Raw genomic sequence first — 25,268 nt, forward strand, 5'->3', positions numbered from 1 at the left:
TGGAGCTCAGAAGAGTTTCCAAAGTCTTCCTGATCACTATGTAGCTTTTTGCAATGAAAGCAGCAAAACTGCCTACTCATTGCAAGGCTACAAAAAACACAGAGATGGATGACTTTGGAGGTTATGTTATTATTTTCATGATAAAGCAGAGGAGGAGGGAAATCACAATGACTCAGTGACAACAAATGACCAAATTATGCAGGCACATTCTAAATGAATTAATTAAAAAACTGGATAGATGTCAAAGGAGATTTGAGAAGTTCATCCTTTCAAGATTTTAACAAGTTCACTACAGAGGACAATCTTGAGGCAACCTGTTCTCAATTACCAACCTTACTGAGGTCTATTAAAATCATGAAAAAGACTCCCTTTGACCTGGATGATTGATCAATTAAATTTTTCTCTGCATAATGCCAGATGACTCACCTAGCAATGCTAACCTTTTCATGAGAGTTTCATGCTGGGATCAGGACAGGCTGGCCAGCAGGGAGAAACACAACAGAATTAAAAAATAACTGGAATGTGATTCAAATTTGTGATGCAAATTGATGACATCATTCACAGATTGTAGGAAATGCTACATCATACAGCAGACTGCTAAAGAGTGACCAGTCACTCATGAGCTCTTTTTAGTTCAGTGTTCTGACAGTAGAACAGTCTTGTTAAGTCTTCTAACACCTTAAACCATAATGGAAAGCAATCAAATCTGACTGAGAACTCAAATTCCCATAGGAAACAGCATACAGTGCCTAATAGATTAAGCTACCCATTCCGTGAAGTAAAGGTCAAGTACCATTGAGAAAAGAGAAAAACCTACTGCACACTGTGCTTACATTAGGCTTAAATTATAAAGCAAACCCTTTGTCAGAAGTTTAATCTCAAAAAATAACTTAATAGTACTAAGTGTTTAGATTATTTCATTTATCATTTTAGAAATCAAAATATTTATCATACTGAACTCACTTGAAGTTCACAGATTTGGTCTAAAGACAGTTGTTTAAAGAGAGGCAGTATTTTATCTCTGCTAGTAGTATCAGTATATGTGAAAAAGCCAAACAGTTCTGTCACAGGCCAGGATGATGCTTAAGAAATAGAAAACATCTCTTCTGGCAGGTTCAGTACTCATTTTTGACACCTGGCTGGTCCAATATTGAGCACTTAAATTTATGACACATGACTGTATAAAAAATAAGGCATTATGCTTTCATACACAGAAACTCTTGAATTCTTCACAGGTGACTTGTACAATCTTTTCATTTTTTACTAAACGATTTCTTTCAGAAAGTTTTCTTATAAATGCTTGGTTATACAAGGATAGTCATTCTTTATGCCTTTAAAAGATATATGAAGTCTACCTAAGAGGCCTTTTGGGTGTGTTACAAGACTATGTTGTTCGTTTTCCATTGTGTTTGCTGTGTAATTTAAACTACAAGTGAAAAGTTGGTTTGAGTGGTGCTTGTAGCAAAGGCTGATAATCTACTAAAGTTTTTTGGCAATGAAACTTAAAAGTGTACTGTTAGCAAGAAAACACTCTCCCAGGTACTGAAAAAACAGTAGAAATCTGCATTTTTCAAATGGCAGTCAGCTGATGAAACAGCTGTACAACCCTACATTTATTCTTGTCTCTATACTGCAATTGACTTTAAAATGCTGGAGATGTACAAAATTGTTCATACAGCCCCAACTTGAAACAAGCTTCCTTATTTACTACTTTCTTTATCACTCACTATATAAACACACAATTGTAGAAATCCCACAACTGTCTTTTTGTCTATTCCATAGCCTGGGTCCAGAAGTTTTGTTTTACCAGCTTTAGTGAAAACTAACCTGTATGTGTTTGTCTGTAGATTAGCAAATCTTTACCAAAATTAATACTCAAAGATGATACCCATCCCATTATTTGGAATTGCAAGAATGTTATGTAATATTAATTACAAAACTGGTTGGCTTTAGTGCAATGCCCTGATAATAAGAATCCTACAATATTTGAATCTCCATTTAACCTTGATTTTCTTTCTGGTTGCTGAGCACTGAAAAAGAAAAGCTATTTCATTTTTGTATGATTCTGGGTACCTACCTTATGGGACTCGCTGCAGGTTTTGTGGGGGGAAAAATTCTGTGTTTCAAGAAGAAATCTTTATAGGAATTAAAGTAATTTGAGTAATCACCAAGATTTTCAAAGTGATTTACAGTTCTCTAATTTCCCTTGTTTGAGAAGGGCAGAATTCAGATGCTCCAGAAGCATTAATTAGCTATTCTAATCAAGGTATTATAAAAATTTACAAATAATTTAATTTCTTTTCTTTGTATGAAGCAATCTTTTTTATATTCTGTTATGCCTGCTTGTTAAAAGACCACACACACTTGCAGTGTGGAAGGATTTTAGTACCTGGGCACAGACTGAAGTGCATGACAGGCAGAAAATCTGCAGTCACCTTGCAGTCTTGGCACTGGCCTCTTTTTGGTGAAGTACAGCACATGCAGCAATTCAGGGACAAGGGCTTGCTCCACTGGCAGTTCAGAAGGGAAGGTCCTGAGAAGAGTTAGAGGGGACCTTTGGCTCTTTGGAGTTTTAAATGAACAGTCAATTTAGCTAAACCATGCATTAACTCCATTTGGTTGGATTTTTTTCTAACAGAAAAGTTTGAAAACTCTTTACAAGGTACAGGAGAGCTGTACTCAATACAGTATTCTAATGCCTGGACAAAATTTGTAGCAATAAAGATGGGATTTGTAGATGTCCACATTTAAGATTATTAAAAATTGTTGCAAAATCCTTCTCTAATCCATTCTGCATTTCATATTACTCTTCAGAATATGAAGGGAGAGAATTAAAAGACAAAATAAAAAGACAAAAAAAGAGACAACTAAATTAGCTGTTTCACAAAGATTACTAAAATGTTGTAATTGCATATAATTATCTGTAACTAGATAGAAAAATATGTGCCATTGGAGATGTAACAAGAAGTTACTTCAGACAGCTGTTCTTTTCTGCCAGAACAGGCTGTGCTCAATTATGTAAAACCGGAATAATACAAAAGCATATTTTTATATTTTAAAGCTATAAATTAGCTCTCACAATTTATTGAGATATTCTACATGGCTACACAGTATTGATCCTTGCGGGAGAAAATATTTTGAAGAAACTTATAAGAAATAGATTTCTTTTTCTTAATTCCATGCTAATTCTGTCCAATCACATTTCAAGCAGGTGGTGCACAGGACCATTGCCATTTGCTGTGGTGGTCTGGTGAAGGTCTAGGTGGGGGCCATGGCTGAGGAAGAAGGCAAAGCAACTGTGCTGAGACAATGGCTTAGCAGCCTGTTAGCAATTTCTGCAGATGTTCCAAGGTAATTTGTAAGAGGGTTCCTGTCTAGTTTCATTTCCTTCTCAGCTTTACATAATGTCTCTGACCTAAGGAGAATCCTTAGGAGAATCCTTGACCTGTAAATCTGGACTTGACAATGCTCATCAGGACAGCTTGCAGGCATCTGGAACCAGTAAAATTCAATCTACATAAACACTGAGCTCACTTGTGAGAGAAAGTGTGCAAGATCTGGTTTATTCTATGAAACCCATTGTTTCAACCTTGCTCTATATAAACTGGCAATGAGTTTTTCTTCCAGAGGCTTGGCATATTGATCTTTGGACACTGCAGTGTAGAGTTATCAGATTATTTTAATAAACAAGTTGGAAGAATAAGGAATGAAATCATCAGACCTTTAATGCAAGAAGATTGAAGAAGTGAAAAGATGAAAATTGAATATGAATCCAAATTAGGCATATGGAATGTGATAATTTTTTTAAAGCATGTGGGACATATTTTTTCCACAGTTCCCCTACAGAGCTTTCAGTAACCTGCGGTCAACCCCCATTTAAAGATCAAACATCTTGTCTCTCAAAATAAACCAAAACACAGAGACTGCAAGCCTATTTTTAAGAAACACAGGTATGAAGGTGATGTAGCCAAGTATTTTTCATACATAAAACAAATATCAAATCTTTCTAATGCAGGCAAACAAAAAAATAAAATTTTCAAAGCTAAAACATGAATATTCACTAGGAACTTAAATGTTGTATAAGCAAATCATAGAGCATTTCAGAGTTTCATATCAGTCTGATAAAAGAAATGTTTCTGTAAAGCCCATGTCAATCTAAAGAAAGAAAAATAGTAGAGAACGCTTGTCTAAAGTGCTTCTCAGTAGCACAGAGACAATAAGTAGTACAGTATTATTTTCAAAGATAAATCTGTTTGTCAAAGAAAGTCACAAATGTCTGTATTATTAAATTTACTTTTATGGAAACTTTTTGGGAAAAGTTCTTGATGTTTGTTGTGCACTACTGACCTCCTTTTGGAACTGTCAGGGTTTGCACATTCAAGTTTGTTCAACATTGAATATTTATAGAGTTTCCAGTAAGGGTAAATACAAAATTCTGAAGCATTAAAATCAAGTCAAGACTCCATTAACTGTAACAAAAACAGACTGGAAGAAGCTCTCTTCCCCAGGCTGAGGAAGACTTTAGCTGCACTGCTGAAGCTTGGTGTGCCATCTGTGTGTGTCTCCCAGGATGGACACGATGCAAACACATGGAGCCAGTTCAGGCTGCAGCTGGGTCTGCCTGACCCAGAGGGACACTTTGGAACCACAACCGTGGCAGCAGGGCACAGCAGGAAGCCAAAACTGGCTTCAGTTCAGCTCACTAGCACATTCTGTCATGTTTGGCTTGTCCAGAAGCCATGTTCTGGAGGACTCCAAAGCTGGTATCACTTTGCTGGACCTGAGCTGGCCTGATCTTTATCAATTTTCTTCCTCTGCTCTTGGTACCCATACCAAATGAGGCTCACACAATGCTCACACGATTCTTATTTACAGAGATGCTCAGCAAGTGACTTCTGGAGTATTGTCTAAATAATGTATTTAATTCATCTGAAAGGAGGAGCTTACTCACTCATCATTGAAATAAGCTTCAGAACATGCTAAAAGGAAAAAGCCCCATTCTGAAGGAAAAAAAAAAAAAAAAAAGTCCTGTTCTACATAAACAGGAAGGGGAATTACGCCAGGAAGCAACACCTAAGAATAAACACTGGGAAACTTGCAAATCTGAATAGCTGAAATCTTGTCTCAAAAAAATTTAACTCCTTTGTGCCAACCTGTTAGTCTTAGGTGACACACTGAATGTGAAAGTGAAGACCTTACAAACATACAGATAGCACCAAAAATTCATTAAGTCACCTTAATTCTATTATTGGTATTTTCTGGCATTACAAGACACACACAGATACTATTCCCTGTCCTCAGGGATAAAAAGTTGTACTTAGTGACATCCTTGTTAGATTAATGTAAATTGGCTACATTATTGTTTATAGACTAGACTAGCTGATATTACCTAAGAATAAATTTCTTCAATGCACAGATTCTAATTTTGCTGTACTTAACATTAAGTAGCCATTTACCTTGACTTCTCCTAGTATTTCTGATTATCACTCAGAAACACAGACTGCCTTTATAAAGCAGTTGTAGTTCTCTTGATGTGAGTAGTATCTTTTGCAACCAACATAATTATTTTTGATTTTTTTCTTCTAACCTTTTACTAGGTGACCATCTCTTAGAGCAGCTTCATATTTTGTGTGAAGTAGACAGGCCATTGTTTTGTGTTTAGGAGCAAGCAGAACTTCATGTCCTGACTGAGCAAGGACCTTAGGTGAGCTTAGAGCCAGGGAGGAGCCCCAGCTCCCAAACCATTGCTAGTGTTCCCTGTAGCCCTGGGGTGCTTTTTATTATTAGAAATAATCATAAGCAATAATTAAATATTTACAAATTCATAATTTAAACAGGGATGATAAATACAATGGGCATGCCAGAGTGCTTCAAGTTTTGGAAGTATTAAGATTAATCAAATATGATGTTTAACTGTGCAGTCCTTTTTAAATGCAGACTACAGATGTTTTTCCTTAAAAGTTACCACAGGATTTGTCTTGAGTCTCATAGAAGAGTAAATGCATGGAATGACCTGGAAAAATAAAAGACTTTAATGGCTGTGCCAATATGCAGCTGTCTGGAAAAAGCACAGGTTTAACACATTACTAAAATACACATACTGAAGGAATGCTTAACTTATGGGAGAATAAATTGGTGCAAAGCCTGCTGGGAAGGCTACTGCTGATTCAGAATGTATTGGACATATTTTCCACCAAGTGTTCATAACAATAATTAGCATATTCCTTTTGCAAATAAGGTGATTGGAAGTGAATTGATTGCTGTTTCTTCATTATAGAAAACCATGACTTTTTTGAGAAGATGGCAGTTTGAGTTTTGATATACGATTTAAAACTACTTAAAACTGCTATCAAGGATAGCTTGTGATATAGTTGGAAAGGTTTACTTTCTTGAAATAACACAAAATTAAAACCAACAAGCCACAAAACCATCTCCTCTCCCTCTCTGCCCTTCTTTTGACTCGAAATGTGTGGGTAGCAGACGTCACCAGCAGTTAACAACTTTAATGACTTTTCTCAATGGCTTTGATCAAGGAGACACAGTTACAACTTTCTCTGCCAACCATAAATTTGGAGAATGAGCTATCCTTGTGCAGAAGTCTGTCTCATCCCTTTTTTATAGATAAACAATGTGTATACATTAAAAATCACATATTTTCAAAGATATATACATAAAATATATACAATTATATACATTTGTACATTATATATTACTAATAGTAGTTAACTTCTGAACACTTCAAGAAGCCAACTGGACTCTACAACATCTCATGATATGCCAACCTACTTTTAATAATAGAAAAACATGTAGGCTTCAATTTGTGTATAAATTAAGAGGACTTTGTTGCATCTGGGAGCGTTCAAGTGCCTGCTGTAAGAGCTATTTGCCTGTGTCTCAAGCAAAGACCATGCAGCAAGGGGACAAATTCTGCTTCAGGGACAATGGACATATTCCGTGCCTGAAGCAAGCACTGAACTTCCTTGGTCTGGACTTCCTTGTTAGCTGCTTTTTGTTCATAGAAACTATCCATTCACATGAAGAATCGGTTTTCATAGTGATATTTTCCTTTTAGTAAGATCATCAGAAGAAAACCTCTTTTTGTTTTAGCTGCTTTTTCAAATTGTTTCAATTTAGTTCATGACTCCACACAGGCTTATTTCATCTGCAGGATGACAAAAGCTTTCTTGATCACATGAATGTAGTTTTCTGTTAATGAGAACTCTTGAGATTTCTAACATTAGCAGGAAATTTGCAAAAAGTGGTTTATTCTTTTTAAGATTAATTTCATGGAATACTACTAAATTAGGTCAGGCATAAAACGTGCAGGCTCATACCTCTAGAAAGAGCACAACTGCTACCATTCACTAATAAGAATGTATTCTAATAGCATTGAGGTTAAATCTCTAGGCGTCCCTGTTTGCCTCTATTTATAACTACTAAATTATAGGTGAAATACTGAACACGTGTCTCAGATAAAATGAAGAGGGAATCCTATGACCAAAGTATGCTGAATGTGATTTCAAGAAAAAACTGCACTGTGCATTTTATAGAGCTATTAAAGAAATATAAAATAATCAATAATGAGATTTATGGTGCTCCTTAATATTATTGATTTTTTTTAGTGTATAGAGTAGATCATACTAGACACAATATATATTCTAGTTTAATTACTGAAAATGCCGTTTTTCTGCTTGTGAATAGTCAGTGCTCCAAAAAGAGAGGGGGAAAAGGTAGTTTTTCAAAATGTTATTTTCCTATAACAGTTTTGATTTTCATTTAGAGTCCTGAGGAATTTATATGGTGTATCTATCCATAAGTTTTTATTATTGCACATCCATGGCAAAAATTGTTCAACAAATGTATTTTTTCATAAAAGAAATAACAAAGTTCATTGTTATTTGCCCATTCTGCTATGAAGATTTCACTGCAAATAAACTGTATATAGCAGGTTTGTTATCATAATAAATTTTCATATTAAAGAATAAAATTATGCCTAAAAAACCCCCAACCCTCATTTGTGATATGTAACAGGCGTTAAAATGACTTTTCTCTGATAAGATAATAGTTAAAATAGGGACTACAAAATTGCATTGACTCGCTGGCATTTTCTTTGCCATCCACAGGGGTGTTACCTCTGTCTTCAAGTGTAACAGAAGTGATTTTAATTAGTATTTCATTAGTACTAATAGTTTATTCTCTATAATTGGAGGATCACTTTTAGGATGACTGATAAGAATTCAGATGTAAAACTGGTGCCATCAGATGGTTTTGACTCTGCTGGAGTTTGAGCTATTAAATTCCTCCATGAAGAGGTAGAGACTACAAGAAAATCAAGATTATTCTGCTGCAAAAAAGTTATTTCCCATAAAAATAAAAAGCAAAGAGAAATGCCCTCCTTAGGTAGTTGTTTTTCATATAATTTTTTAACTGCAATGCATTTAGACTGTTATTTCAGGATGCAGAAAACTGGGTGATGAAGAAAGGCATATGAAAGAAAAAGTAAGTAACAAAAGGCAAAGGTCGTGCAGAACAAATCACTGGACTTATTAAGAAAAAATGCTGAATTCCCTTATTCAGGTAGCTCCTCTCAAATCAACTCACTTCAGTTTGATTTTGTGGTGCTGCAGTACTGGGCTAAAGTAGACTACAGACCACCAGGAAACCCAGTGGTAACTCTTGAAGATCACCAAGTTACAGTGTCCTACTTAGGAGTATTTGGAGAATATATGTCCAGTCTTTATTGTTTAAAATCCTCTCTTTGAACTCCAAATTTCTCAGAGCAAAAGCTGAAGCATCATTCAAGCATAAGAAGTGGTACTGGATTTTGTAAAATTCAATTGCAAACCCTGAAATTTTAGTGCCATATATTCAGTTTGCTGTTCTTTAGGTCTGTCCTTGTACTCATCAAACAAAGAACTTTCCAGCAGGCATTGATACCAAACAAGAAATCTCTTACTACAGCTCTCAACTCATTAAAGGTTTTCCCAGTTGGCAGTATAGGGATAAAAGCTCTTATAAATGGATTGCAGGGGAGATAGAAATACAAGGAGAAAATTGTTATACAGATTAATGAAGAGTTCATGAAATTAGTCAATTTTAAAATAGTTGGCAAGCTGAATAAACTTACTTAGGTAAATATGCTCTCAAGAGATAGGGTCAGAATACAACACAGAACTTGTAAAATAGCTATTTAAATAACATAAATAAGGAAATGCTTGAGGAATTTTAATATTCAATATATTGTCAACATTTGTGCTCCTTTTAAGATACTGAAATAAGTCATTAATGGAGTTCCTGAACATCTTGGAATTAGTTTTGTAAAAGCATTGACATAGTTGTGTGAAATATCAGAAAAACAGGGACAAAGAAAAAATGAAAGCAGCATCAATCTTTCTTCTAAATCCTCAACCTGAACAATGTAGTGCTCCCTGCCATTGTCCATACGTTTGCACCAGCTGGTGGTATTCAGATTTGTGCTATGATTCATACACACACAAAAAACAGGGTATGACAAAGAGATTGTTACTTCTCTTGTAGTTTCCTAGTAGGAGACTTGAGGCAAGATGGCATATGTAATCAGTTAACTGTCTTGTCAGGGACGTCAACTGAACAATTGATGACTTTTTCTGTGCTGAATTAGAGGCAGAAAGTGCTGGCAACTATTTGGAGCTCTGAAAATGTGATTTACAATAAAGTTACCTAGAGTGCTTCGTTGGGGAGTTCTTTATATCTTTATTCTTTGGTCATTTGTGTTAGTTATTCCTTATATTTCTAGTAATTCTTCTTTACTAGGTATCATCTCGTAAGAGTCCAGTGAAAGTATGGACTTCATATCAATAGGTAATAATATTTGCTATTTTGACTCCTTAATATTTTTTTTTATTATTTTTTTTTTTAGTCTTCTTTTTCTTTGTTTTCATCCTTCAAGATCTTACCAGAAAATACTTTAGATCTTTTCAGGTCAACAACAGAAAAATAATATCCCGTATTTGAGTAGTTTTGGCTGAGATATGGGTACTTACACCACAAAAAGATAAGATGCTATTCTATAATTATTAAAGCAGAGCTTAAGTTCTGTGGTTACAAGTTGCAACAGGGTCCTGCACTGGGGAGGAATAACCCCGTGCATCAGCAGGGGCTGGGGGCTGACTGCTGGAGAGCAGCTCTGAGGAGGACAAAAGCTGCCGTGAGCCGGGCCCTCGTGGCCAGGAGGTCAGTGTGTCCCGGGGCACCAGGGAGAGCCCTGCCAGCAGGGAGAGAGCCCATCCTGCCCCTCTGCTCGGCCCTGCTGAGCTGAAGTGCCGTGTCCAGCTCTGGGCTCCTCAGAGCAGAGGGACGTGGAGGCTCTGCAGTGGGTCCAGGAAAGGGCCGCAGAGGTAGACTAAAGTCTAATTGGCTAACTAGGGGAAATAAAAAAAGAAACTCCCATCATGTCTCAAAGGAAATGAGTCCAAAGAGTCATAATGCTCAATGGAGTGGCAAGCAAGTGTCAGGGCATTAGGGTGATTACACACTTTCCACATTTCCAAGGAACGTGGATTTCTTTGCTTGACTGGAGAGATATGAACTCTCAAGCTGGAAAAGGAGGTCTCAGTAGACACTGAGTTGAGAATTTCAGCTCTATGTCATTTGAATTGATTGAAACATTGTCTTATTTTAGCTTGGTTTAAGTATGCTATTAACCTACAATGCCCCCAAAAGAAAGCAGTATTGTACTTCAAAGAATTCTGGAGGGTTTCGTGTTGAAATCAGCTGACTTACTGTTCAAGTGGGAGACAGTAATGCTGGTTTTGTTCATGTTTCCTGTGAAGTATGTGAACTGATCCATCACCAAGCTATTCTCTTAAATTATTTTACATGTTGAGAACAGCATTTTAATTACATTCCTCATTTACCTAGTTGAGTTAATCACATATTAAAATATTACTATGACTGATACTGCAACAATATGACAGCATTTAGCATCAAACAGCCCTTCATTATAAGCAACATTTCATTTTCAAACTCCTCCCATGTCTCACAGTAAGCAACAAAAATACTTAAGAATTAGTAACAGGAGAAGGTATTGATTCAAGTTTCACATTTTCTTTTAACGTAAGCCAAATGCTACACTTGTGTAATACCAGAAGAGGTGAAGCAAGTATGCTTTCTTCCTATTTAGATGCCACACTCTAAAATAAATTATTTTTAGGAAAAGTTACTTTTAGAAAGGAAATAGCATTAGACAGAATGTCAGAAGCCTCAAGCTGTCATTGACCAGCCTTTACCAGAAGGAAAGGTAATTCTAGCTTTCTCTGTTTACAGTTGAAAGTTGTCAGCCCCATCCAATGGCTACATCTACCATTAATACCAATAATACCTCTTAGACTCCAAAAATACCTTAGTAATCTTTACATCTACTCTAGACTTTCAGACTAGTAGCTGAGTTTGGGCTGTTAAGAAATTCAGCCCTGTAATTATGTTGATTTCATGTGAGACTGATTCTCTGTCATCTCAAATGCTGCACATGACCCAAACTCACTGTCTCTCTTCAGAGGCTTTCCTGGGGATTGCTTTAGGGCTTGCCTTGACACTGTTGACAACAACTTTTGTGTCATTCATTTGCTCTAAAAGAGAGCCTAAAAATATTAGTTCCTAACCATGTAGCAATTTCTCCAGACTCTGATGATGAACAGCATTTCTTTCATTTCCTTTACACTAGCACATAAAGCTATTGAGGATAACAGTGGAAAGTTAGAACTGACTGGCAGATTGGCTTGAGGAAGAAGAGCAACCCTACAATACACAGAGATTTTATCAAATGCTGTATAAAAAGTAGAGCAATGCAGTTAACATGAGATAACAATCCATATTCATGTTAGGCTGCAAATTTACTTAATTAAAAGAGAACAATTTGAAATCAATTAAAAAAAAAAAACAACTGATGGATGTAGTAGCTGTGAAGACTTTTTTCCTGTTTCTTAACTGAGACAGCACTGGCTATCCAGACATAATACAGCACCATATATGCTAGCAAGGTACAAGATGGTTGCTAACTGAAAACTTGCTAGTTCTGCAGCAAGGAAGCCAGGTGGTAAGTTATGTGGCGTGGTATGAATTTAGTTGCTTGAAAAATGAAAACTGGTTGGAGAATTCAGATGCACAGATTTCAACATTACCAATGAAACAAAAATCTTGGTAGTTGCCCAGATGTCTGATTTTAACTTGGTTTTCTGAAGAAAATTGTTACTGTCACAAGTGTGCCATGATTTCACTTAATAAATACAAAAGAGTATTATTAAGAAATAAGTTGGAATGTTTTGGAAAAGAACAGTTCAATGAGGCCACAGAGGGAAGGATAACCTCAGGGAGAAGAGTTAATAATAGTTCCAACTAACTTTATACTGACCAGTCTAAAGTCTGAAATAATTGTCCATGCCATTATTCTTGGGAGAAATATAGAGAAATATAGGACATAAAACGCTACTTTTTTTTGCTTACACTCAAGTATTAGATAATGTACACGGAGATCTAATTGATAAATACTGTCTTATATTGGGTTGTAGGGATCTGAGATTTTCTTCATGGAAATAATTGTAGAAAATCTAAAAGACAAAAATGGATTTAGCCTGAATTTCTTTTTGATGTAAGTTACTTATTTAAATTATATTTTCTAGAAGTACTTTGTGATAAACTGCTGCTTAGAAAACTAATATGCATTTCAATATAACTGATTACTGTAATCCCTTATATTAACCTAGCGACTACATGTTTTGCAATAAACCTGATATTTAAAAGTACTGAGAATGCTAAAAAACTCTGCCAGTAAAATGAGAACTCGTGCTCAGAATTCATAGAGCGTTTTTTTAGTGAGGTGGTAATTTTCTAATAATATCTAAAATTTATAGTATGTGTATTTCAGAGTGTCCTGATACATCTTAATTTTTAGTTAATTATACCTTATTTTATTAGCACAGCCTTGCTTTGTCTGTGGACTGAAAAACAAATAAACATCACTGTAGAAAGCCTGCAGTCTCAAGATTCACCTGGCAGAAATAATACTGGCAGCTTTACTACCAGTCTACTTTCCACATCTTTTATCCAAAAAATAGACTGCAAACTGCAATGTATTTCCCATATGGAAAAACTCCATGGTGCTAGCTGTAAAACAAGATCAAAGTCTGAAAACATTTACCTGTTAAATAACAGTCTGTCTTTTTAACTATATGCATGCCTTCCTCTGCTTCTTTTTACTAGCAATTACTATACTTTTACTTCTCAAAATAAATTATTTGAAGTCTTTATTTTTACATCCTGAGTCTTGCTTTAACCATTGGACCAGTCTCAATTCCAAAGCCAGATGTTTATGTTCCTTTGAAATATCAAAGTTTGGTGGATTTTCATGCTTAGAGATGCTTCACACGAGAAACCAAAAATGGTAGGTACCAAATCAGACTACAATTTCCTGACAGGATCAGTGCATGTAAACTCCATCTCAGAATTAATTAAGTACCAAATTAATCCTCAGTTGTGCATTGCCTGAATATGCAGCACCCAGGCAGTTTGATACAAGGTGGATTTTGATGCCAGAGGAGGCTGCTGGAGAGCAGGGAGGCTCCCGATGGCGCTGAAGTGCACACGTGGGTACACATCACTGCCTCAGCATTGGAGAGGGGCTGGATTCACCTGTGTCCCTGCCAGGCTGACATCTAAAATGTTCCTATGCCCTACAGTCCACTAATAAATTCCTTAATGCTTGAGTATTTTGCAGAAGGAAGCTGTGAACTCTAAATAGCCTAAAGCTTGGGGGGTTCAGCCAATCTCTACTTCTGGCTTCAGTTGTTATTTTGTTGTTAATGCAAAGTCCACCAGCTTCCAGAGGTCTGTTTCAGAACACCAACACTGTCATGCCCTGATACCAAAATCCCAGGGTGATTCACTTTTCCAATCTGGGCATGCTGCGTGATAAGAGAATCCATTTGCTCCATGTAGCATTGGTAGCATGGTGGGTAGAGGGAACCTTGAATCTGATATGCTGGCAGATGCAAAATATACATTTCAAGCCTGTTCAAGATTAGGCAGGGAGCTAAATCCTAAATTTGGACCTACTTTTTCTAACTCCTTAACTGGTGTGATCATTGGATTAATTGATAGGGAGCTTCTCAGCTGTTTTTTGAGAGGGTATAATATCTGTATTAGACCCAGCTCAGGGGTGAATACTCAGCTATCTTAATACTCAGTGGAAATAGGCACCTTTCCTCAGCCTAGAATTAAGTATCAATGTGCCTAGGATAGAATGGACTTAAGTCTCCATTTCCCTCCTGGAAACGCAGGAGACTACCTGCAGACTAGTTGCTGTAGCAGTCATTTTTAAGCATCTTGCAAACCTGTGGATACCACAGAATAAATCTTTTACCTATTTCAGGACTGATTTCCACTAGGGATAAGGGATAAAAATAAATATGCTCCCTGAAACTTAGTCTGTGTTTTTGTAATACAAAAACAAGATGACATTTCATTTCCCTGTATTTTTCAAAATATATTTTGCTTGCCAAATTTTCTTCTTGTCTGTCCATAAACTCTAATATCCACTATGTGAAATTGTTAAGTACGAACCAAGAAATATTTCTTGTGGACATTTAATAGGGCTGTGCAAATATGTCACACAACTGAATAATTTAATAGCTTTTTATCTCTTTCCTCACAATAGTCTATGAATATAGTATAGTCCTCAAAATATAGCTCTTATTCCTTTTTTCTACTAAGATACAGCTATACTGTGTAGCATAAGATACAACTAAAGTATATCAATATTGATTTATCTGTTTTATATTACACTGCTTGATGATGAAGAGCTAAAGTAAAAAAGAGGTTTAGGAAAAGTAATCTGAAAATTAATCAGTGGTTCAAGGTAGGAAAGTGTTCTGTGACTTTATGATATTAACAGGGCAGATAATATCATTAATTGGAAACTAGCATTTTTTTAGTGAACATCTACCTAAGGCCTGACTGGCCAGCATGCAGGTATTTGAATTATCAGCGTGAAAAATAGTACATGTGAAAAGAACCACCGTGATTGTACAGAGCGTGGTGATGCAGGATTCACTCAGACACGGGAAAGGCAGCCTGGAGCAGCCTGTGGGCTCTGGCTCCTGTGAGAGGCAGGTGATGTGGAAGGTGTAGCTGAGGTCCACAGTCTGCACAGAACAGCCTCTCCTGGCACTCAAGGCAGAAGTCTCTGGTGGCACAACACTGCAGTGAGGATAGGGTGCCTCACACATTATGAATTTCAGCTGGATCACAAAGTGTACATTTTCTGTGAGCAGGAAATTTGAAAGGTAACGACATTAAAAATGCAGCTTGTGTCTGAACTATGACAGAAGTTCTGTTTAGAAGTAGAAATACATCTGAAATTGCCTTTGAGTATTATCCAGGTGACAAAGGAGATGAATGAATAGCAGTACAAAGCTACACCCTCGTCCCAGAATTTCCTATTGATGGTTTCTAGGTGTCGGAATGCTTTCCTCTAGCTTGTACACTACAGACAAATGTAACCAAGAGGGAAAAGACAGGGTGTTGTTAACACCTACAGCTCATACTACTTGTCAAACGCAATAGGAATTTAAATTATTTTTTAACTAATAAATATATACTGGCTCCATTAAGCAACTGTATAGGTCTTGGGACCTAGAGGAAGAATATACATTGTAATGACAGCATAATAAATGTAAAGTCATAATCTTTTGAGACTCTTTATATATAAATGACACTGCAGTCTAGCTGAGAATACAATATGTAGTTTCGACCTTTCTTTGAAATATAGAAATGGTGCTAAGCTGTGAAATTCATTATGGTCTCCAGTGTGACATAGCTACTCATTTTTAAAGTGATTCATTTTGGTTAGTATTGACTAAAGACTTCACAGAACTAAATACAGAGCTACCATGGACAATAACACTGTATAAGCAAGTACAATCTCCTAACTAAGCACTTACAGGTAGCCATTTTGTCAAATTTCCATACATAAAACAACAATCAAGTATAAAATATAAAAATGAAATTAACTTTCTAATTGCACAGGTTGAACACGGTTTTTAGCCTTTTTAATGAAACATGCCTCATTAGAAACACAGATATGATTAAAGAATTATAATCCTGAAGAAAAAATAGACAAATGGAATATGCAGACATCCTCAGATTATGAAAATTTACAAACAAAATAGCACATATGGATTTCTCTAATAAATTGTTTCTTGTAAACTTTAAAAGGCAGGAATGTCTGGGTTTGCAAAAACTGGGGTGAACATAGGGAGTTACAGTCTAAACTGCAGAGTTCGGAAATTACAGGTAATGGAACAGGTTTTAATACTATAAATTAGGCATGGGATTTAGATCATTTAGTGAAAACTGTGCTGTGGTTATTTTATGCGTACAGTGTGAATAAATGAAGAAAAATAATCTTTAAAAGTACCTGTATCATCACTAAGACTGAAAGTCACTACAAAATGATGCACAATGAGAACATGTTATGGTAAGTCATTCTCTGGGCAGCAAGACTACATCAAATTGGATACACCTCCACTGAGAAGGCACAGAGCACATTCTCATGCTTGTGTGTTACTTGTCTTGAATATGCTGATCAGAGGGACTGGTCTTTTCTACTGAGCTGTGAATCCCAAAGGGTTAATGTGCATGTTGAACAGACTGGATCACCAACATATTGACTTCTTGTGGATAATAGTATGTATTATGGATAATACTATCTATTGTTCCATAGCACTGTTACCTTTACTAACTGCATTTACTGAATGATACTGAACCCTCACAAAAGAAAGAGCTCTGAAAGAGCTTTTCTGTAACAGAAAACTACAAGAAAAAAAATTGTCCACTGGCCATTCCAGTAGGATTCTTTAAAATGATAAAGTAAAAATTATTTGCAGTTTTCTGGATGCTCTTTTTAGGGAAGTGAGATATGCAAAATATGATGCATTAAAAATTTAGCTTATAATTGGTTTACCATATAGACAGAATCTAAGAACAACAGATAATGTGTTTTTAATACAAAACTCATGAGTAACTTCAGTGCTTAGAAACATAATAAAAAATATTATCTCTGTAAAGATATTACTTCATTTACAGTAGGTCTCTTGGCACATCCAGAATCCAAACAGATGTCTTGAATTAATTGAGTAGACAGGAGTGATAAACTTTCAAAGCTCTGCTGACCTAGTAGTAGCTATCACAAATTGCAGTACCTGAAGATCTTATTATTTTGCTTTTATGGTTAATTTTATCATTGGCTAAAGGTCAAAATCAGTCCATTCAATAAGCAATTTAAAATTAAAAACTCTAATAACATTTCAGTGAAGTTCTGTCATTCTGTTAAATAAAGTGATGAAATGTATGTAATTATATTATTAAATTTTCCAAGTACTGGTTTTCATGTGTTAAAGGAGTCTGAAAATACCCTATGCCATTGTCAGAATATTGTGTTTAAGTACATTTTCTTACATAGATTTAGCAATGCCTTTAGGTTTTGGACTGTGTTTGGTTTTAAGCAGCTTATTTTTCATGGACTTTACCTCAAAAAGTCTTAACTGTGATGTAATGTGGTATTGGTTCTGAAACAGAAAGATAATTTTTAAAAATAGAAGAGTTAATCTTTTCATGCATGTTGAACTTAGGTTTCTGAGTACTTCCAACAGAATAATCTACCCTACAGGGTTTATTTATATTATACTGGGTTTATGTCATATAACTTTCTAAATACTACTTTTACAAGGTATGGATATAATAGTATCAGCTCAAATGATATTTTTAAACATAAATTTACTCATTATGCTTTACACTAGGAAAGCTAAAACAACATTTTTAAAAAGCAAATTTTGCGCAGTAGTAATTTTTTAGGTATAATAATGAAATGTCAGTAATGTACTGTCAGTACTATTTTAAGTAATGCTCAATGTAAAAATCATGAAAATAAAACCTAATTTCTAAGTGAACAGAGAAGATCTGCCAGATTTGTTTCATATATACCTTTTCACAAGTCAGAAACAGGAATCAGAAATTACAGTTCAAAATTAATCTAATAAAATTTGATTTAAATCTACCCAGATTTGTTAGAGGATTGTGTACAAACATTCCTTGAGTTTGAACTCACATTTATTTCATGAGCAAACACATAGAGGTTCTACATCAGCCAAGGCTTTCCAGGGAGAGCTTAGTCCTTACTGTGTCTGTGTGCAGGCAACAACATGTGCAGAGACCCCAGCACCACAAGTAGGTTGTAAGGTTCCAGGCAACCTGGAGAGAGATCAGGAGACTTCATGGCTTGGTTTACATATCCTGCCTTGTGGAGATTGTTGAATGAACTGAATTTATTCCTTATTTAATATGGAATGTCATTTCCTGGGAAGTCAAACTGGAAGAAAAACTCCATTAATCTGGCCAATGGAAATTATTTATATAAATAATGTAATACTAGAAGAAAGGATGAACTAGAAAAACAACCCCAGGAGCAGGGAAGCAGAGAATAAAGAAAGGTTGAGCTGTTTTATTAAAATATAGTGATCAAAGATCACAAGTAATGCTTAATGTTTTCTAAGATCAAATGAACAGCTTCCTAAAACTAGAGACTTAGAGACAGCGAATGTCTCCAGTGATCCTTTATTAATACAACTGCTTAAAAAAAGAAATTTGATAGATGCAAGAAAAAAATCCTGTGTTCCCCTTTGTGAGCTTCATTTTGAGAAAAGTTATTTTCAATTCTTATGCCTAAGAGAAGGAATTAGAACTCCTGCTGTACATGTGCAATTGCTTCAAGTCCAAAGTGCTCGAATCTCCAGATTTTCTCTGTGGAATCCATTTAATCAATTGTTCAGATACAACAGACTATTGCAAGCTCGTACATGTTAAATGATATAAACTTCAGACAAGTTCACGAGGTGACAATGGTCCAGGCTCAAAATAAATTGAGTTTCAGCTTTCTGTGCCTTTTCACTTGGCCTAAATCCCTTGAAGTGCTGGGATGCTACAGAGAAGCACAACAGTGTACTTAGTAGGAGGGCTGAGGACATTGCATTTGAGGCATCTGCAGCTTTCTCTAGCCCAGCGACTAGGAAGAAAACTTGGTGTTCCCTATGGAAAGCTGGAACATGAACAAAAGGGACAGCAATACATAAAAGAAACCTTTATAACACTGACAACATGCACAGGAAAAGCATTCAAAAGCATAATAGGGGTTAAAAAAATATTGCCTGTAGGAAGCTAGGGCAAAGAAACAAAACTAAACAATGACTTCTGCCAACTCTTTGCTGTTCATATCTTCACTTCTATTCAGGATTCTTTACTGTGTCCATTACTGGTGGCTCAGGGCTTGGCATAATCCTGTCAGCACATTCAGATCTGTGAAGCAGCAACACTGAGCCTCTGTCAGAAATCCCAACTCTTCAGTGCCCTGGGCAGGTCATAAGCGAGCCTGGTATCTGCCCAGGCAGCATGGACACAGATTAATGATTACCTTCCCAAGTTTCTTGCCATTCTAGCACAGCCCTGGACAGTTGCTGGATGCTGTCCAGTAGGCAATTTTCCAGTTCAGAAAGCTGTGGGTAGCTTGAAGAAACACAAATCACAAATATCTGTCCTTGGCCTGTGCAATAATAGCCCATGGTCAAAAACCAGCCAAAGACAGAAGAAACCCAGGAATTTGACAATACTGTTTTTCACACTGGTGTCTGATATCTTTGGTGTTTGTAAGGGCACTTGGCTAAATTTGCTGTACATTTTAGGGATCATAGCATGGTATTTTATTCATAGCAATAAGTCAATATTATGCTCTGAGGAGATTTTTGCAAAAAAATTTTGATCCGTGTCTATTAATTACCACTATTCCAGCTAAAATTGAATGCCTGGGGTTTTTTTTTAATATAATATACCTGAATTCTTATCTGATGATTCGTAATATATCCAAGCCACTTGTTATGACTTTGATGACATCAGAAGCTTGAAACATGAGCTACTAGATTTGAACCCCTCTCCTTTTATTTGCATTTTGTGGAAGGTTCTTCAAACGCAAAGTTCAAGTGGGAAAAAAATCTTCCCCAAATATAAAGATGAATGGAGCCAGTACAGCTCTGCACACTATTTTCTTTTATCATTGTGCTGTCAGAATACATTTAATATCATGTAAATTCTGATCTAAGAGAATTAGATTTGTTCCATATCCAGTGAATAACTTCAGTGTTTTGGAATAGTCAAGTCTTTATCTTCTAAAATTAAGTTGCTGGCCCAGCATACCATTAGCTTCAGATTATTAATGAAAATTTAAGTACATTAGCACAGTAATATAATGGAGCCTAGTCTTCTTCAAAATTCCTGGCAACTTGAGGAAGAAAGCTGTAAAACAAAGCAATCCTGGTAGTCACTAATAACAGTATATATTTAAGGTTACAGGCTCCTACACTGTTTGTTCATTATCAACTGCTGGACTGGGCAAAGTTTGCTTAAGAGAGAAGCAAGATGGGCATGAGGTGTCCCATGATGTATGCTAGCATACATCACAATGGCAAAAAAATGGTTTTGTTACCCAAGCTAATGGATACTCATGTGAGGTTTCCTATACCCTGACAAAGGCAGGGGAAGGCCCAAAGGTACGAGGATTTTGCTGGGAAGAGTCTTAAGCTACTCCATCCATTGCCATTTGCTGCTCCTGCTCAGGGACATTCAAGTTCCCACTGCAGTGCTGTGGCTCACTGAAGAACTGGGAGGAAGGCCATGTTGCTTATCAGTGATCTCAGCACTGTGACAGAGCAACAGAGGATGGGAATTAAATGAAGATGGCTTGGTCAAGATTTACAGTCTTTTGTATAATTCCTCACCTTAATCCTTACTAGTTTCCTGCCTGCTTAGTAGGATAGTTTTGGGTGTGGGGAAGAAATCTTCAAAACTTACATAAACTGTAGTTTTGAGCTGTCCCAAATATGGCATAACTTTGGCAGAGATTATTCCAAAACTTTAAAATTACTAGAGTGCTAAAACAACAAAAATGAAAAGGTTTACAGCTGATGTACATCAGATTCAAAGTGTATACTTGAAGTATGACAGTAAAAAATATAAAAACATCAATTGCACAAAACTGATTTATCAGATCATTGCAGCTCAAAATTGAGAATCAAGTATGACAGACATAAGGACATATATTCTTTTTTGGGTTGTCAGGGTGAAGGAATGATTTCTAATATGGAGAAATAGAATATAAACTAATCATATAATATGCCAAGGATGCATGATCGCCAGAAGCATATTTTTCCTATATGCTGTTTTATCTGAGGTGCTAGTCAAGAGTAAAACCAGAGATTATCCTTGTTGGTTGGCTAGGATCGGAACAGGATTCAGCAACTGCAAATACAAGAGCTGAGATATTTGAACATACACATTTTTGGTACAGTTAGGGCATATCTAATATCGAATAAAATTAGTTCCAAGGTCATGCATGAGTCTGGAAATGAAGATGTTAGTGGTTTTTCATGAATACAAGGTCACAATATTTTAAGTAAATCATCTAGTACCAAACACAGTTGAACTGAATCCAGTAATATGTAACCCACAACCTCACTAAATGCTTGTCTAATCTTGCTGACAACTTGACCAATAATGCTATTTATAAAATGACCTGCACTAAAAGAAGTGAATATAATAATGCAGTTGGCTTGCTCTGACTGCTGCAATAATGCTGGACAGTTTAGATGTGATCAACACACATCAAAAAAGGGTTTTTTTATTTATTCAGATTTGAGAACAACGATATTTAATATATATATATATATGCTCAATTTTCTTTTCACAATCCAATGTGCAGGAAATAGTTGTCTCAAGTAGTACTGTGCCATGGCTCAGTGTGGTGACATTTGAACAGTTTTCTCAAACATACACAGCCAGGACCCAAAAGTGAGGAGATGACAGAAGAGGCAGCAGCCACATCACACCAACCCTAAAACTGAAAAATTCAATCCTGAAGATCAAAACTAAGAAGAAGAGCTTGAAATAATATAGACACATCTCAAACATTATTCCAGATAAGGATCTAGCAGTAAGTCTCCAGAGAAAAACCTCTGTGTCCTGCCTTGCAATAGAACCTCTAAAGCAAGGAGCAGTGTGGTAACTTATATTAGCACTGGAGATTTGTTATGTATGTCAAGCACCAAACATTACAAAAGAAGTAAAAAAATAACAGTAATATTAAAGTACTAGCAACTTAAAGAAGACATTACTGCCCTAGGACTCTGCAGTAACACTGCAGTCATTTAAATACCTGCAATCTACCAGATGTGACAGCCAGAGTATGTGCTGTTAAAGAGGCATTGTAAGCTTTGGGGTGACTTTGTGTACTCTTTTTGTCCTTCGTGCCACTGCAAGACCCAGTAAAAGCAGCAGGTTTGATCAGAATATCTGAGGAATCCAGAAGGAGAAAAACTTTTGTATTCAAAGGTGCCTTGGGCTCTGAAGTCCATTTTGGAGAGAACTCCTAGCATCACAGTTTGATGGATACACACACTCTGAAGAACATCAGCTCTCTGCTAATCAGTTACTTACAAAAGCATTCAAAAGCACATGGGAAAAGAGGAGATAAAGGTACTTATTGCAACAGTAATAGTTCTTTGAGTTGTTACGTTTAGAACGGATGCCAGAATCTGCTCCCCAATTCACTAGGATATAGATTGTAAAGGAAACCTGGAAGACTTTTGCTTTCCAGACTTTTATCTTTTCATAGAAGCAGAATCTGGCATGAAGTACTTCTGTGTGCCTAAGCTGCTGCTCTGGGATCTGCAGCCTTGCTCCAGATGAGGGACAAAGGTCCTGTATAGTGGAAATCATACTGATAGCAAAACCTTCAACCACTGTAACTTTTAGAATTTAAATGTTGATAAAAAATGTGCAGCATAAGGCAACATATTTTCAAGAGCTAAACAGCTACTAAACATCATCTGCAATAGCCAAGGTAAACACAGTATCTATCCATTTACCCATTAGAATGCAAAAGAAAAGGACCTACAAACTTCATTTTGTGTTTGATCTGTTATTACTGAAGGAACTCAAGTACAGAGAAAAACAGTGGATGGGTTTCAAATTTTACTTGCTTTGCCAGAGTAATTTTGAATAGCAAAGACCTGTTGTAGAAAATAACCTCTGAAGGGTGATGCAATGATGTTTGCATAAGCTTGATAGCAAAATAAGAATAGTAATAGCCCACTTTGAAAAAACAAAATTAGTATGCCAGGTATATCTAAGACCATATTGATTGCTGAAACATTTGTTTTCTTACAGATCTCTGTGAGTAATTATTTTACAACTTTTGGAAAACACTGACAGTATTAAGCTTTCCTAAGGAAACCACTAGCTCAGTTATACATTTCATTGTTTGTATTTTCTTTTTTAGAATTAAGTTCAAGTGAAAGGAGACTAAAACTACAGTTACAGTATTTGTGACTGTAAAAGGCAGAGTGCTACTGTGGAGCAAAATATATGTTAAGTCTGATCAACTCTGTGACCAAGGGCACCCCTCGCAGAGCTAAAATGAAAACCCACAAGGATGTTTTGTGGACAACAGCAAACTCAGATTATGTCTATCTGTTCAAAAGAAAACTTACAGGTATGAGGTATATGAAAAAATACCTTTTTGAATACTCATTACTGCCTCTGATCTTTCAAGATGATCAATGCACTGCTTCCAATTTCAATAAAGAGATTTAAGAGGAAAGAAGAAAAAGGAGAAGGAAGGTGATGACCTCACAGGGGCACCTCTTAAGTGAACAGACATTCCAATATGATTTTTTAAGACAATTGTTAATTTTTCAATTTATGGCTGCTTTCTTTCTAAAGAAGCTTACACCAGTTTTTTACAGCTGGGAAGGATAGTATTACTTGGAAAACATTTATAGATAGAACTTCTTTTTAATAGACAGCAAATTATTGCAGCGTGTTATACAAAGGTTCTCAAATTTAAATACAAATGCACAGATAGAACACAGGAGGACTTGCAAGAACAAATCAAAGTACTGTAATACAATTTAGCTTTCCTAGGTAGGATAGGCTGGATGTGCAAGCCCCTTTATATTTATGGTTAGGTAATGGATTTGTTGACATTTGGTTCTAAATTCTTTGTCTTTCAAATTTTTCTTTCCTCATTTTTCTCCTTTTGGTAGACACCTCAAAATGTTAGCACCAGCAGCAGAAAACAGATCAGTAAATCAGCTTTACAGAGCAAACACAGAAATACTGGAGGAAATAAACTTAGGCATGAATTCTACCCTCTTCCAATTTTACAGTTATTACAGAAATGTGGGTTTGTGCCATATATAGATAATCTTCTAACAATGTAAGCTGCTGGAAGTGGCTGTAATCATTCTGCCATTGTATAAAGGCGGGGAATATTTTTTTTTTTATGTGATGAATGGAACAGAGTTAAAATGAGGGCTTTTTCCACAAGATATTACTAACAAAGCTGAGAAATCAACAAGTCTTAGCCCATGAAAACTAGTATGTTTGGTTTGGAACATGAATGACAAAACAAGGACTCCCAAAGCTCTTCACAAAGATAGCAACAATATTTCCTACTCTCAAAACATTCTTACTTGAAGGTTTTCATTGAAAGCTCCTCTTAAGTAGTTACTAAAATGACCAGAATGCAATACTTCTAGGAAAACGGTGAGAACAATTCTAGATATGTTAGCAAAACACTGAAAAAGGGCAAAGAGCAAATATTATTTGAATGCACTGTTTTATCCTAAGCATTGTATTTAGAGAAAAGATTATTTATTATGTCAAAATTGAATACAGGATTAATTTTTAAAATATAAATATAGGTATAAATATATTGGCAAAAAAGGGGAGTTTTGCAAATTAACTGAAGAACTGTATCCCTTTCCTGTCACTGAGAAGAACTCTACATTTCCCTACTTTTCGAGTCTGATTGTGTGGAAACAAAATGCTACCTACTAGTAATCTGAAAACCAAATCATATGAAATTGTTTCAATAATGGAAACTGTATGTGCATCAAACTACCAACATTAAAGGTGCTTGAAAATATATTCTGAAGAGAAATTTGCATTTCTGCATTTCTGGGCAAAAAGCAGAGAGCAAAAACTGTAAAATGTTCCTATGGAAATGCTGGCTTTCAGTTGCTTTCCCCCCATTTATCTTAAGGAGGAGGCTGCCAGGTTGAGGTGTGAAGCAGGCCCCGCCTCTTCCTGCTTTGAGAGCAGCTGGGCTTCTTCTCTTTTGTGAAATTTTA

The 25,268-nt window shown here is 36.0% G+C and overlaps 1 protein-coding gene across 10 annotated transcripts in view; it reads left to right on the forward strand.

The window, feature by feature from the left end:
- The window catches only part of B3GALT1 (beta-1,3-galactosyltransferase 1), a 185,264-nt gene that overhangs the window by 28,182 nt on the left and 131,814 nt on the right, over positions 1-25,268 (forward strand). The window contains exon 1 of one of the 10 annotated variants that reach the window (XM_085584352.1): positions 1-23,626. This exon is cut by the window's left edge and continues 21,992 nt beyond it. The exons of the other annotated variants lie outside the window; for them this stretch is intronic. The gene's annotated coding sequence lies outside the window, so the exon portion shown is untranslated. The remainder of the gene's footprint in view (positions 23,627-25,268) is intronic. 10 annotated transcript variants of the gene reach the window in all.

This window comes from Lonchura striata, chromosome 7, assembly GCF_050655825.1.
Source record: "Lonchura striata isolate lonStrDom1 chromosome 7, ASM5065582v1, whole genome shotgun sequence".
NCBI lineage: Eukaryota > Metazoa > Chordata > Aves > Passeriformes > Estrildidae > Lonchura > Lonchura striata.